The 16,862-nt window shown below is 44.5% G+C and overlaps 1 long non-coding RNA gene across 1 annotated transcript in view; it reads left to right on the top strand.

Annotated features, from left to right (window-relative positions):
• The first annotated feature begins 1,550 nt into the window (after positions 1–1,550).
• LOC139059305 (uncharacterized) overlaps positions 1,551–16,862 on the top strand; it is a 152,439-nt gene continuing 137,127 nt past the window's right edge. Inside the window, exon 1 of the long non-coding RNA XR_011514056.1 lies at positions 1,551–2,077. This is a non-coding gene — a long non-coding RNA (uncharacterized lncRNA). The remainder of the gene's footprint in view (positions 2,078–16,862) is intronic.

Here is a 16,862-nt window from a genome sequence, read left to right as displayed (position 1 = left end):
CACACGCACACACACACACCCACGCACGCACACGCACACGCACACACACACACGCACGCACGCACGCACACACACGCACACACACAGAAACAAACAAATGGAAGCGCGGGCGTACACAAATTATAGTGAGCCTTTTGTTAAGCAGAGTTGCTGACTACAAGCGAGTACGATGGACTCCTTGAACGCATACATAATGGTTTCAGAGGCAGCATGCACAATTTTAATCTATTCTATCCGCAAGAAGCCTTTACTTGCTCATTAAACGCGCAGTCGCAGATGCGCGAAGGCGAGCTTACCGGTTCTTTTTCTTTCTTTCCCCAGCACAGCCGGCGCCACCGCCATTGTGGTGCGTGTGGAGGTGTGCGCCATTTGCTAGTGCTACAAGCATCCCAGCGGCGCGCCTGCTGCGTTGTGATTGGTTGGCTTATTGGACAAGGGAAGAGTCAGGCCGCAGCTCCCACAGTCACGAAACCCGGCGAAGTTCACAAAGGAAAGCTTTAAAAGGCGGAGAGGTCAGCTCGAGCTCGGGCGCTGTAACCTGCTGCTATACACGTGGTGAAGGCACAAAGGGAACGAAATAAACTCGGCAACCACCGACTCTTCCTGCTCAAAGAAAAATACAGGATGAATAATAGAAGGTCATACTATTTAGTGCGAGAAGAAACAGTGGTGACATATGTTCTACGGTATCATAACTTTCTATTCTTGGTTTCAACAACCCCTTCGTGGTGCTCTACCCTACTGTGCGAAGATTACGCTTGTGATTGTTGGCGCGTCCTTTTTGTGCTACGTAACTGCATTCTGTATTGCGACCTCAGTGCGCGGGGCGTATGTCAGAGCTATACAGGGGGATCATTTTCAAGTTTTACTGAATTTTTAAAAATGAGTTTTTGCAGATTACATAATTATAGTCCTTGAGCTGCATTATTCAGAGAGGCGGACATTACTTACACGAAAAATTGAATAACATATTCGACTAAATATGAAAAATGTACTAACGTATTAATGAATTACTTTAGAGCACATTTGGAAATTAACAAAATGTAACTGGTGATCTTGCAAGGCATCTCCCCTTGGTAGGAATTTACAGAATGACGCCAGCTTGGAGATGTGTGCCGTAAAACTCGCCATAAAAGTGTACTGCTGTTCCACTTAGTTCTTTTTAACAAAACGCTCTTTTATGTATTGAAGCATGAAAGTAACGGGAACGCGCATGTATTTGTCCCACACTTTTGGCAGTAGTATTTCGCTGGGCTGTGCGTTGCGGCGCTGCTGTTCGCACGTGAAGTTCAGGCGCTGGCTGGCCATAAGAGAAGCTGTGTTGGGGCTGTCAGTATTGACCGACGCACCACACCGGTATCAGACAACAAGCTTCGATGTGATGCGTCTTGAGCCATTCTAGTCAGCTTTTGGCGCAGTCGACATCTCGATAAAGCATGTGTTACTGCTTGGGTGGGTCGCGACGACAGTTCGGAATGCATCGGTTGCGCACTTCGGCGCAGAAACGTGCGCACATTGCAGTGCATAGGGCAGACATTTTTGATGATTTAAGTAACTTAGCTGACTTCAGCCGCCACCTTCAAGCACTCTGAGCAAGCCCAATTAGCAAAAGCCACATAGTGCGGTGTACAGCTAGCTCGCCTGCAGCGCTGTAAGCATGTTCCTGAAGTCGATTCACGCGTGCTGTGCTGCAAACGCCAGACGTGAAATCAGTGAAGCCCTCAAGAACTTGTGTGAGTAGTGGACGAACGTGAGCGTGGCTTTTTGGCTATAGAATATTAAGAATCGATGCAACAAAAAGCAAGTGTTTTCGACAAGCGCGTTCTCAAGTGACGCGTACTACCCTATTTCGAAGGAGAGGCTACGTTTTCTTTGGCTGTGTCTTTCTTTTCAAGGCAATACACTTTTGTTTGCTTGGTGCCAACGAACTTTCATTTTTGCCGTGCCGATCTGGCAGGATGCTACGGAAATTACTCTGGATGCCCCAATGTGCTAACGTTTGCATTCCGAAAGGAGGACAGCCGGCCATGTAAATAAGACTTCACGCCAGAATTGTGGAGTAATGACTCCTTCAATGGTAAGTAGCACTCATGCTTCTCATTTTGCTATATAAAACAACTTCGTTTGTGCCTAGCACCCCGTATCTTTGATCCTGTTTTCTGAGCTGTGTAAGTAGAACTCTACTCGAAATGATCTGCTCTGTTAGGCGTTGGATGTGGCTCTACGTCGGCTATGTGTCTGCTTGGCGAAGGCGCACAGCTACGAACTTTCGAAGCTTTGTCAAAATTAGACGAGCTCTATGAAACAAGTCATTTTATGGCGTTTTGCAGTCAAGATCGTCTTAAGGAAAGCGCACGAAAAGAAGACAGTAAATAGTAATCGGTCGTTAATGACAAATTCAGGGCCATATTGAATATGTGCTACTCATATTTTGTTATTTATGGTGAGTGAAAAAACAAAATTACATATAGCTTACATAGACAAAATATAATACAGTTTTGAGCAACAAAAACACTTCACCATCTTTCACATTTATTCAATGTACAAAAGGCGGCAGGTGGCACCTTACCTAAGAATGATGTCAGCTTTTCCGTACAACATTTACTGAAGACTCGACAGTCACTGCCTTGTGGGTGACTGGCCTTTCATGGGCACACGCTAGCACAAGTGAGGAGTGCGTACGAACAGGGCATTTGCAGAGGCTACGAAAGTTAAAAATATGTGCTTCATCGTTTTAGTTAACGACTCCGCTCCACGCGTAGCTTCATTTCGCTGTCGTCTTTTTTATACTGTTAAAAAGTTTATGCGGGACAGGGCGTTACCAGCTAGCAGTTGCATGACAAGTGGCAAACATTACAATAACTATTATGTGGTTAGTTTAAGCCAGCCAGCTCGTATATGCTAAAGGATGAATGTAAAAAAGTTGCAGTGACGTTTCACTTCGTGAATGCGGGTTGCGCGCAAGTGTATGGGCGCTATAGTGCACGCGAAGCTATCGGCCCTTAGTGCGCATAGGCACGTATGTTTCTTGCGGTTATTTTGATGGGTGCTCTGTAAGTGGCGACCTTAGTTCGATAGGAGACTTTTTTTTCTCAGGGCATCGTCAACCCGGTCAATTACGTCAATCATGAATATTGTGTTGCACCAACTCACCAGGCTAACCACGATGGTGCGAATGCCCTTGAGCTCAGTAGGCCTGAACGCGTGCGAATGGGTAAAGAGAAAAGCATTGAGCTCTGGCCCTATGAGTAACTAAATGGACGAAGCGGCTAAGGTATAGCAACCAAAGTCAAAGCCCACAATAACAGCCAGTCTACTGCCTGCGAAAGCAATCGCTGAAAATGAGACGCAAATTACGCAAGACGACGCGACAAATTATCACTCAAGAGAAACTAAGTGACAATAATTAATTTTCACTTTGACGCATTGACAACCACGCCAGGCTCTGATTGACAGATCTGCAATACAAGGATGCGGAGGAGGAGAAATAGACGGAAAGGCAGGGAGGCTAGCAAGTTCTCCGACCGGCTGGCTACCCTGTGCTGGGGAAAAGGGGTAAGGGCCTGGAATATAATATAATGAAAAAGAGACATTACAAGAAAGAAGGAAATAAGGAAGGAAGAGCAAAAATAAAAGAAAGAAAGGAGAGGAGAATACGGCACTGTCTGCTTAAGGTCTGTCTCTGAGATGAGTCCTCCACAAGAAGCACAACAATGCTTTCAAAGCTTTCTGTGCTGCGGACGGTCTCGGCCAGTGTCCCAGGACGTTTTCCTCCGACAAAAGGCGTTTGTCAAGAACTCACTCTTAAAAGTACTCTACTCGGCGCATTGAAGCGAGGACACTCACAGAGAAGGTGGACGATTGTTTCCTCGCAGCTACAGTTGTCTCATGTAGAGCTGTTGGCCATTCCAATCCGAAATGAGCACGCATTCGTGAAAACCACGCTAAGCCACAAGCGCCACAGAAGCGGCTCCGCAGGTCTAGGTAGTCCTGACAGAAGGCATAGCCGTAGATTCGGATCCGAGTTGTGGTGACGAGCGCTGATAAATTCCGTGGCGTTCCACTGTGAAAGTGTAAGTTCACGTGCGAGCGAACGAAGCTACGTCTGTTCTGGATAACGGTATAGCTACACGGTGGAGACCATCGCGAGCAGATCGGGTGGCCTCATTTGTACGGTCATTTCCGCAGATACAGCAACGGCCTGGTATCCTCTCATATGCTATGTTGTGTTTTCTCTCTATTGCGTGGCGGTGAAGCTGCAATCAAAATCACCCATGTTTCACAAGAAGATAGAAAAGCGTTGAAATTACTGAATTTACTTAAGTGAGGCATGGTGCATGAAGGTCGATTCCAACTGATCACCATCACGCACTGAGAAAGGAAAAACGAAGGTAAGCTTTACAAAGCGTCATCCATTGCTTAATTCTCAAGAATGAGTAAACTAAACTTGTGAACGAAGTGATGTCGGTGATTAATATTATTTCTTTAAGGTGACCGCTAAGCTAGAGCGAGAAAACATATTAAGCGTACTTCAAGTACATTGTAGGGCCCTAAATAGACTCTAAGAGCTTTGCATTACCCGAACCTACTTTTTTGATTGCCATTGAGAAGACGCCTATTGACGCCTCTGTACTTATGCTTACGTACGGGCTTTTGGGCTTATCCACGGGCAGCTGACCGCAAAACAAGATAAAGCGAAGGCGCTGCATTTGGCGACTGTTTTTTTCTGCGTTGGAGCATCAATTTTAGATGGTGTATTTTTTTTAGCAACGCCATCAAATGTATGTAGATAGAGAGCGCACAAAGGCAGGCGCACGCGCGCGCGCGCTTGTGTGTGTGTGCGTGTGTGTGCGTGCGTGCGTGCATGCGTGCCTGCGCCTGGCTACATAGTTATCTGGTTGGCTACCCTACACAGAAGAGACAGGAGAAAACAAAAAGCCAAGAGAAATAGACAGCAAAAGAGGCGATTGCGGAACACATGGGTGTGCAAGCAAAATGTTTCGTTTTCAAAGGCAGCAAGACACATCCGTTTATCTTTAAGAAATGACATCTTCAGGGTTTTAAACTGATTTACGACCACGGTTCTTCGTAGGATAAAGGTAATGAGGAAAGTAACCTGGCTGACGCGCAAGTATGCGAGCTAAGGAAGATGTACAGTCACCTACAAAGGTTTACCGGACACCGGCATTGCGAAAAAGCTGAATTGCCACGAAGCATAGGTACATAGCTTAAAATTCAAGGTTTCACTATGTGTAGCACCTTTGGCAACGTACGCAGTGATCTATAATTTACCAGCCTCTTCGCATAACAAAGCAGATATTCTCATTTTTCATGGCGTCCGTACCATGTAAACGCATGTGACCGTCTGCTATTACAACACGCAAGCACGCCTATGGAAACACGCACTAGAGGCATAACAAAAATGACGCACGCACAGACTCTGTCGGTCGCCCCCAAAAGTTGACGGCATGCGAAACTTACGCTTAATTGATCATTTTTTGTAATTGTTTCTTAACATCGACGTATTGAATAATTTTAAGTTTTTTATAGTGAATCATTCTATTCCTCCGCATAATTTCCTGCTTGTTTAGCAACCCGCCGTGGTTGCTCAGTGGCAATGGTGTTGGGCTGCTGAGCACGAGGTCACGGGATCGAATCCCGGCCACGGCGGCCGCATTTCGATGGGGGCGAATTGCGAAAACACCCGTGGTACTTAGATTTAGGTGCACGTACGTTAAAGAAACCCAGGTGGTCAAAGTTTCCGGAGTCCTTCACTATGGCGTGCCTCATAATCAGACAGTGGTTTTGGCACGTAAAACCGTATAATTTTTTTTTGCATATTTGTTCAAGTATCTTTCAGAGTTGACTTTTGGGGCTGATCATGAACTACGTGCGACCCCTTGCTAAGGGAGGTTGCCGTAACACTCCAAGGCTCTCTTACTTTCTTGCACATCGCACCAGCGCACGAATGTTTCATTGTACTTGCAAATACACCTCCACAGACCACAGAACATAGTGAAGAAACCAAAGTGCGTACGATGAATGTCTGGTTCTGGAAGCGCAGTTTCCGACACTGCCGCAAAGAGCATCGATCCACTTCCACTTTTCTCTAGGCGGGTTATCGCTCTTTCCTTTTTTTTCTTCTTCTAGCAAGTTTTCGCTTTTCCTTCCTAGTTCGTGAAAGCGGAAATAATTTACGCCCAAGCTCGCAAGCATCTGCCTTTGGAAGGAAGTTCCCAATGGCCGGGCACTATGCCGACCATTCGGAGCCCCTGCCTTACAACCGCGGTATGCGCATATGCGATGCTCCTGAAGACGCCTGCTTGCGAGGTTTAACCCATGAAACTGCCGGAGTTTTCCAAAAGTGCAAGCTTCATGCACCTGCCATCAAGTAAATAGGGAAGAATGTAAATATATTCATACGCTTCAGTCAAAGTATATTTTTTTATTCTCTTTCAGCCACGCACTGACATCTCGATTGACACCTGGTCACTGTTTGCAGAAACGCATAGAAGCGTTATCTGAAAATGCCTATAGTAACCAATGCTGCTTTCTAAGAATGCCTGTCTGTCTACGAGTTTGGCAATAGACTAGAACGAAAAAAGATACTTTCACTTTAAGAGGAAGCTTTAGCTCGGGCACAGCTCCGACGCGGCCTATTCAAATACATGTAAGACGCAGAAACGCTTTTCTGAGATAACCCCTGGACTGATATTAATGCAATTTGTTGCATTTGAGAGATAAAGGTAAATTCTAGGGACTGCTGGAAGCAGAATTTCAATTTCGCGCTTGAATTTTGTAAATAAAATTTCAAACATTCGAAATTCGAGAAAAGTAAAAGCACAATGTCTATAAATTTATAGTTCTGCATAAAAAATAGATATCCAGATTCTGTTAACGGCGTCCATTATATAAATCGAAGTGATAACTTACATATGTAATCTATATCTGACGCGAATTCGTTACGGTGTTTATGAGGGTTCTGCAAAAGCTGCCTTTATTATTACTAATTTTTATGAGATTCATGCGTAACATATCAGTTTTATCCGCTTTAGCTGTATTATTAGATGCCATTTACATAATTGTGATACAAATTTTCCCTGCAGAATTACAGTTCTAAACTTGATAGCTTTGTGTTCTGAAAATTTTCGATTTTTGCCAATTTTTAATAAAAATGGGAAACCTCAATCGAAAATTCAAAACCAACAGACACTGGATTTGAAGTTCTTTTAAATGCAACAAACCTCTTCAGATTTGGTAAATGGTTTCTGAGAAAAACGAATTCTCCTTTTACATGAATTTAGATACGATCACCCAGAAGGACAACTTGTCAGACTTTCAGGGTGTCTACCAAGTAGACATTTCCAAATTCCCTGAGTTTTCCAGCTTTTCCCTGAATGCCTTTGCGAAATTTGCTGAGTGGCGTATTACTTTGTTTTATGTCAAGACGGGCTGACACAATGTTGCCCGATGCTATCACTCTCTAATGAGCATGTTAAAAAAAATGACCTAGTCCTGTTTGAATAGTGAGGAGTCGTGTTTATGTTATTCACAAGGAGAACAGAAGGGAGGGATTGGTAAAATGCACAGCGGATCAAATAGCTTCGGAAAAAATGGTAAAGCCCATTGCAAATCGAGTCGAGCATTTTCAAATAGGAATAAGAAGAAATGCATACAGAAGCAAATTATTTTCGAATATGAGCTATTTATATCAACTGATAGCAAGCTCATTGGTATGAGGCCCGAACTTTGTCACAAGTGAGATTCTCTCACAGGAGCTGGAAAGTCAACCTCAACTGTCGTGACACACTGTAAGCCCAAGCATGACGCCTTAGTGTTGCCTTTCACTTTAAAAAGTTTATTTTGGTTTGGACCAGCCACACCTGCATCTCGGTGTAAGCCAACACTCTTTCTTGAGCTCAAGCTCCTTCAAATAAGCAGTGGCACCCTTCCTTTCCCGTTCATTCCTCAATTCATCAAGCCTCTCTTTTCTCCTCCTCCTTATACTGCGCGCTCACCCCACTGACCATTTGAATGGGCCGCGAAAACATACAAAAATCGGGCAGTTCTAAAAAATGAATTCCTGTCTTTTACTGCCCTTAAGGGCTCGAATAACCACAGACACATCAGAAAAAAACTCTGCAGGCCTGCCAGTACACTTATTAGGCATCTTTATTTATTTATTTAAAGCTACATCACATGCTCCGTCGGAGCATTGAGTGATGGGGGATTATATAGTAAAATACGTGATGAGCATGAACAAGAACAAAGAAAAGTAACAGTAAGCAGAACAAAAAATGCATCATTATACAGTCTTAGTTTGTAAAATGAGTGTATAAGCGCTCACGAAAATATCGATCCTCGCACTGGAACAGGAGACAGCGGATGCACGCGCGTATAATTAAGGTATACATACTGGGTCCCGTGACAATTGCCCCTTCTTATACTTCTTAAGCTTCACCGCAATACTTTGCATATGCTTCATCGTCAATGGACCGCAAAGACCGGGAACCACTTACCGGCAAAGACTTCCAAATTAACACCACTATCAGTAACAACACAGCGTTACTGCGTGTCACCGCTGGCACAAAGCATCACGGAAGGTTGAGCTTCAATAAGCACGCTGGTCGGCTCGCTACTCGAGCAACTCCATTTTCCCTAACAGAGAAATCAAACGTGGAATAACAATTGGACGAAGATGTCTTTCGGCTCCAAGAATCAAACAGCTCAGATGAGCGATCGCTCGGCCATTTACAACATTTTTATCCAAGTGTACTTGGGTACATATTATTCTGCGCTGTAAGTAATCAGAAAACCCTCTTCAAATTATCTGATAAACGACGGCAAGAAGATTTACTCTGTCGGAACCAACCACCGTGGTGGGACAAGGTTGCAAACAGGCAGTTTCTTCTCGCACACACTTGCCTATTCCCTAACGAGCTTCTTGAACATAAAGTTAACAATTACAGCAGGCGCACGGCCGTAACAACTGTACAATTATACCCCTCTAAAGACTCGACTATAAACAGTAAAAGCAAACATCGGGATGCTACACTCGTCCCTCTCAGCCGATAGGCTTGCACACATTGAAGATTGCAGCGCAGTCAGAATGGATACACAATAGGTATACATACACTGCCTCTGAAGGTTAGGCTTGTTTCGTCTACCCACTCATTGCTCACCGCGGTGACCGAAATAGCGCGTGCCTTAGCCGCATCTGCGGCCACCGTAGTTGCTAGATACAAGTGAACAAATGCCGATCAGAAGGCGCTCAATGGCAGGCGCTGCCACATGAGCAAATATGGCGGCACTGTTGGGTATTATTGTTAATTACTTGCTTCGACTGGAAAGCGAAAGTGAGAAGCAGGCCGGCAACTGCCACCGGAAGGGGCACAACGCCTGCCTGCTCTTTAGAAAGGAGGAGACTGAAACACAGAAATGAGAGATATGAAGAAGCGGAGGAAACAACGAGCAAGATGACAAACTTCAAAGAACAAAACAAAACACAAACAGTGCGGGTCACGCACAGTAGGGCCGGTCACTGCATCACGCTACTAGAAGAAAAGCTTTCTGATGTCTTGTCATCTGAAAACAGAAATATGCTACGAACGAGAGCCTAAGTTATTTACTTCTAGAAAAGTAAGGAGAGCTCCACGAGCCTGATCTCGTCGAGACGCACAATCACTAGGACACAAACATTCGTCAAGTGCCGTACACCGCAGGCCAAGGAAATGATAGTCCCTAACTGGCGGCGTACGCTTCCCAATGAACGCGAGTCACTCCAATATCATGTGCTGGAGTGACTCGCAGCAACCGCTAGAGGCCCACAATGGACTGGCTACACGTACTTGTCGGTAAAACGTTCGCACACATTTACACTGACAACCATTAGCTTGAGTAGTTGCGTTGTAGCGTGACGAGGCAAGCCTCGAGCACGAACACGGGTTGGAAACGTTCCATTTGTGGCGCGCTGGTCTGGATGCTGCTTGAGTATATAGACAGCCACGAATCATCAGACGAGCGCCGTCATGCTTGCACGAAATGTCCGAGCAGAAACAGTCGTTATGAGCGCAAGTTTGAGCCAGCCGATTAGCCTCTTCATTTCCTGCAATCCCTACTTGTAAGGGTGCCCACTGGACGAGAGATGCCCCGCGTGATGCAATTTTGTTGGCAGAGTGATTATTGCTGATTACGACTGGACGATATATTTGACTGCGTCCCAATCTGCTAAGGGCTGCGCAGGAGTCCCTAAATATGGCGATCTTCGATGCAAGTAACTCCTCGGGCACGTATATACTCTGCATCATTAATCGCTGCTAGCTCCGCAGTTGTTGGCGGAGTTGATGAGAGATGTGAAATATATATCGTATTGCGTCGAAGTGGGTGAAGGCAGCAAAAAGGGGCAGCAAAAAGTTGCAGGAGCGCTTTGTTCGCCGCTGTGTACAGATGCATCTGTGAATACTTGAAGATAATCTGGAAATCTTTCGAACAAATGTCACTGAGCCAATTAAACTATGGCCGAAACAGGATATATTATACATTTTATGTATGTCGAGGATTGTGAGATGAATAGAGAATACGTATTTGTTCATATCTTTCGCAGACGGAGTAGTAATTGAAGCAGCATGTTCAGAACTGCCAGCAGAATTCATAAAAAGATCATAGAAAACGGGTGGTGAATAAGACGATCAAGGAGCGATGCGCAGTGCAGACGCTCAATATGATATGTACCTCTCTGGTTTGCTTGCAGCCTCAGGCGTAAGTGATGCGTTTCAGTGAGTAATGCAAAAGATTGCGTCTCATGAGGTAACCCAAGCATTAGTCGGAGGGCGACGCGGTGATCTCGTTCCATCTGGGCCATCAAGCTAGGTGGTCCGTTCAGGAGAGGTAACGCATGCATCCCGTCTGTGAGTACAGATGACTGGTACGCCTGCAGAGCCATTGTTTGGTCGCAGGCGACACCTCCAGCGGTAAAGGCGGCCACATATTTAAAGAGGGTACTGACTGTAAAAGGCCTGTATATCTATTGTGTCGCAATGGCAGATACCCATTCCGCAGGATTGGCTTAAAACAGGCGAATTCACAGTGGTATTTACCCAATAGCTAAATCTAAGATATCTCAACAGTTCAGGAAGAATGCTGAGAGGAATTCCCTACAGCAGTTATACAAGACTGACTAGCCCAACAGTTGGTCCTTCTTAAGCTATTTACTACGTTGTTCGTTCAAAACGAGATTGCAACCGCACTGGTTTCGGCAGTTTTAAAGCGTAGGTTTCCTAGTTGCCCATCCAGAATATTGCTGACAATGGCGCCTTCTTTTTTTCTTTTTCTTCTTTCTTGCCGAATAGCTCATACACGAAATTGCATGCATATTGAAAGTCGGCTTATATACTTATACTACGCGTAAATATGTGCCAGTGACCGGTTGTTGTCTGTACGTTCGTATTGCATAATGGAAAAATTACAAACTCGACATAAATATTCTTTTATTCGCGAACAAATGTACGCCTTCAAGCGTATAACGCATTTGTTAAGGCAAAACGTTCTATGGCTTCTTTCCAAAGTATGGTGCGTGAGCTCGGTCAGTTTCTCGCTTGAGTTAAGAAGGTCGATCGCGGAGGCAGTGTATTGAAAACTGCACCGATTCAGGAGGCAGTAATCCACGGTCGCGTGCGTCTGCGTAGGCCCTGTGTTGGGGTTCTCCGCATCTCGCCAGCTCCCCGGCAGGCAATTTATCACTATGCTGCAAAACGTGGTACAGAAGGTCAACACTACTATAACATTTAATTAAGCTCTTCAAAGCGTCTCGCTTCCCATACGTACAGTAGAATCTCGGTACACGGAAATCGCTTAAACGGAACAACAGTCTTATGGTTGGGCGATTTTGCAATGATGCGATGAAAATGCAAATTCATTAACACGGAAGGACATCTTTATCCAACTCCGGGTAAATGGCACTATGAATATTACCGGAAACGAAAGTGAGCAGCCAATCTCAGCGGCATCGTGACTGGCATCAATGTTTGCGTCTTTCTTTCCCGGGTTTTCTCGCTAGTTCTTCGCGTTCTCGCGAAGGTGGCTTTTGCCAGTGCCGTGTTTCGTGTGGCTCTACCTTAGTCCTTTGTTTCCTTGTGTTGGTAATGTCGGTAAGCTCTAAGGTTGTTTAGCACTTATGATGGCGGCACAGAAACGCCTTAAGAATGCACTCACGCTGGAGACAATAACAAAAGTTTATCGCTTGCTTTGAGAGTGTTTCTTCCACTAAAACCGCTACTTTCTGACCAAATTACTATTTTATTTTCATGTTATAATTTGTGCTGCTAGCTCTAGTCAGCGTCGGCATGCAAGTACAATCTTCATAGAAAGAAACTTTGTATCATACTTGCTACACTTAACATCTGCTGTTGGCAATAAAGTCCTTGCCCCTTTCAGAAGAGCATACTGTCTAATCCTGAACTCAGTCAGTCTCAGGGTAAATGGAACTCCCGACAAAGGGAACCTATTTGCCTAGTTAACTACCGTTTAACGAGAGCCCTCGGTAGATCAAACATTTGCATTTGATGCATAATTCTTTACTTGCTAGACTGCTTTCCCATAGATGTTTACACAGCCTTTTTTCGTAATTTTCCTACTTGCCACTTGCAAAACGGCCACCTACTCCGCTTGACGATACTATTAGTCCTTAGCGACGTTTTTGAATCATCCTAGTTCGAGTCCATTCAAGACGTTGGCCTTAGATCTCGTAGTCCAAGAAGATGCCGCACCATCGTACCATGTTCGAAGTGTCTATTTGGGACTGGTTTTTCCAGTCCAAGAACTCCTGTCGCATGCCTTTTCGTATGCCAATATATGCACGTGTCACTTTGGTTTGTGTTTCTTCTGCCTGTCATCGTTATCGCGCAGTTCTGAACTTTTTGATCATGCTTAACCAACTAGCCCAGGGTTGCAGACTTCTGCAATATTGTCACGTAGTATTGACGGTGAAGAAGGCAGCAAAACTGTGATTAACGAAACTAGCGTTTTATTGGGCGAGCTTGTGCCCCCAAAAGCAGACTACACTCAAAGAACAACGATAGCGGCGAACACATTGGGCGATCGTCGAAAAACCTGATCTGCGGGTCAAACGCATCGGCTTTTATACATCAGTCGTCGAATGTTCCAGAGTAATCGGGACATTATTTGCGTCGTGCATACATGCAATCAGATTACAGAAGTTTCGCTGACAGACAGTGGATGAAACCATCGATAACATTCTAGAAACTTCCGATACATGCATGCATGTATTGCGCTCTGCGATAACATTTGCTAGGCGGTGAAACGTGGTCGCCCGATAAACAAGCACTCGTGTCAATATGCATACTACGCGAGTTATAGCTTTAACTGATGCAGGCTTTTCGTCAAGTCGCTAGCTCTTTTTTTTCTGACTCATTGTACCTTTCTCCTTCACTTTCTTGGATGGCTGTTCTGCATTTAAAAAATATAGCATATAACTATAGACATGGTCTTACTATAAACTATAGACATGGTCTTAATTTTATTACTAACGTGTAAGTTGCGTATGTGTTGTTTTCCATTATTAGTAAGTCGCTTTTGGCATTTCCCCCCGCATGCTATACCTCTGAACCTCAAGAAAACCTCACTCCGCTTTGGTGTCGCCAATGGACAGAGAGAGGCGAAACAAAAGCTCAAAGGCAGCGAGGGACAATCAAGTCACCGCAGCTTACACAAAGTACGACATAAGCCTAAACCACAATGAACGCCAAGAAAACATTAATACTATTGCCGGTGGGAACCGGAGGCTGGTCCTTAGTGCTGGGTCAACATCTCGCAGTCGTAAACTGGCTCCTTTGTTAACAGCGCGACGGCTGTGAAGACTGCGAATTACCGCGGCACTGCGACACCGGATTTAGCTGAGGGTGCACTGCGGCTGAGTCGAGCATTGAGATCAGGAATTTTGTGCAAGAGCTCGGCGCCTTTACGGCTCGGCCAGGCTACATCTGTTACAGTTTTACGACGTCTAGCACAGAACCAGAGGGCGTCGAGCATTGTCTTGACCGCCGCAGCAGCTGCGAGTGACAAGCGAGAGTTGTCGGAATCTCTCACGCCCAGCTGTTCGTGTTTCCCCTTCCGCCCTCGCCTTGGTGGTTGGCGGAGGTTCCAATGTTTCCCAAATGTGTTCCCCTAGTATTTTTTTCACGAGTGAGCAAAAAGACGCACTCTTTGCAGGCTTGCATAATTTTTAATCTTTTTTTTCGCGGATATTTTTTTTTTACTGACAACATATAGCAATGCGTTTTGGTGTCCTTATTTATCATGTGTTACTCCCGGATTACGCGTATTTCAACACTTCAGGGAGACTTTTTTTTGCACAGTATGCTTTGCAATTTCGTCGTGATGGGGAGCTTCTTGTGTTTAACTGTCAAGTGTTTTGGGTGTTTTTAAGATATCTGAACAATATGTATCAGGAACGGCTTCTGTAGCAATGATGTCTACGTGTATGAGGATACGTCAGAACTGGTTTTCGAAAGCGATTAATTTGCCAGTGGTTGTGCACATCGAGCTTTGTTGCTCATGAGGCATATATGAAGGCCGACAGCCATCCCCACCATAATAAGGCTAATTATTTCCACTGCAAGACGAATGCCTCTTCCAGCGATCTCCAATTACCCCTGTCTTGAGCCATCTGGGACCATTTGAAGCTTGAAAATTTTCGAATTTTATCTCACCACCCAACTTTCTATCGTTCTCGATGGCCCTTCTCTTGCTTTGGCCCATTCTGTATCTCTAATGTACCACCGGTTCTCTGCCCAGCGCATTACATGGCCTGGCTCTATTTTGTTCTCTTAATGTCAACTAGCTTATTGGCTACAACCCCCCCCCCCCTTTTTGCTCTCTAATCCGCATTGTTGTCTTCCCTAACATTTTCTGATTCCATCGTTCGTTGCGTGGTCCCACAACCTTCGCATCGTTCCCCACCTGCGGCAAGGTAATTTTTCCTCCACTTTCATTTCCGTGAATTTATAGTTTCTTTATTTCACTTATTAAGCACAAGTAATTTCCCCTATGTTGTCCTTGGTGTCAGTGTTTGTTGGCTTCTTATGATATGATTGTGTACACCTTGTTTGTTCTAATACCAGGTTTTCTTCTCATTGATTTCATGTCACCCACATTTCTTAATGCTCACTGAACCATTCTGATGTTATGTTTTTTTTTAATATCACTTACTTTCCTCTTGTTTATCAGATTTGACAGTTAAGCCAATTCTGTCTTATCTCTGGAGGCACTTTCATGCTTCGTCATTTCTTTATTAGGTCTTTAGTTACTTGGGAGAACATACATAATTGTTGTCTTGGTAACTTTTCCTCTATAGTTTCAAGTGTGGCCTCTGAAATTAGTCTAGTTATGGTTCGTTCATTAACTCTACGTTATCTGCCTGTTACTGTTCAAAAGCCGCATATTTCTAGGGCCATATAAAACCACAAGGCGGGCTGTAAGTGAAGCTAATGAACAAAAGGTTCTACAAATTATATGTAATCTGAATGCTCATAACCAGCGAGTATGTTGGCTGTTAGTCTTAGCAGTGTTTCCATGAATACACACATAAAAGACCGCTGCTCAGGCTGCGGATATCCGCTGTTGAGCGATACCTTCACAACGCAGTCTTGTAAGTATTATTTCCTGGAAGCGTTTAATAAAGTCAACATTGAGTGTAGCCCCATATTTCGCAGTACATTTCGCGTTAATACGTAAACTACAAAGTGACATTTCTCGCTCCTCTTACGTTTGAAGCATTGCGTCATGAATAGCGTAAGAAAAGCACAGAACATTGTAATGAGAACCACTGCGGCGATCATTACGACGTCTGTCGCTGACCGCAAGGTGGTGAGTTCAATTTCAGGCTGTGTGTGCCGAATCTCGATAAGAGCAAAATAAAGAAATACTTGTATTCATAGCATGAGGTGCACGTCGAAGACCCCAATGTGGTCGTAATTATTAAGCAGCCATCCACTACTGATCCCTTCTAAACCTCTGTGTTAATTTCGGATTTGTAACCTACGTTTTCCATGCTGTTCTGAATATGAATTCTGGGGATGCATTCTGTAAGGGTTCACATAGTGGACATCTCCGTTTCATCTGCTGCTGAAGTTTTGATTGGCTGGGATGACCTGCAAGTCCTCAGCAACCAGACGCCACAGCCAATCAGCGTTTCAGCAGCATACGAAATGGACATGTCCACTGGGTGGTCTCTTACAATATGCTTTCCCTGGAATACTTCTTCGAATTCATTGTATGCTGGTTGCACAGTTCACGTCAATTGCGGCATTCGGAGAGGAATAATTCGATGCATTGGAATGTAATGAAAAAGCGACAAACAGATATTTAACCACTTGCTCTAATCGTATACACAAGGCGCAATGAGAAAAATCATGATTTGCTTGTGAGTACTACTGGACGTTAGAATTATAATTTAGTTCAGCTTTGGTATCGGTTTCAAGTTTTGTTTTAGATTTGCTTACAATGGGTTATGGTAGGCATTCTTCTGTAGAGTTCACGCGGGAGATACTTCATTATAAGTTCCTGATTTATACATTTGCTCTTTTCATGTAAGGGTTTCATCAGCTTTCCGTGGCTCTTAGACAATGTGGGCGACTGATTGAAGGTACTTGCAGATATTAGTACAAGCCCTATTTACGCTCGTTCCATTTCTTTTAATCACTGCCGGTTGCCCCACATTCCCGCCCCACCGATAATATACCAGACCCTTTTTTATGCTAATGGTGCGCTAATACGGCTCAGAGATGTGTGTTCTTGCATGTGATAAGCTCATAAAATAGCCTCTTTACCTGGCCCACCAGAGGCGC

The sequence above is a fragment of the Dermacentor albipictus genome, chromosome 4 (genome assembly GCF_038994185.2).
Source record: "Dermacentor albipictus isolate Rhodes 1998 colony chromosome 4, USDA_Dalb.pri_finalv2, whole genome shotgun sequence".
Lineage (NCBI taxonomy): Eukaryota > Metazoa > Arthropoda > Arachnida > Ixodida > Ixodidae > Dermacentor > Dermacentor albipictus.
Note: the sequence above shows the minus strand (reverse complement) of the source record. Positions and strands in the feature narration are given on the sequence as shown.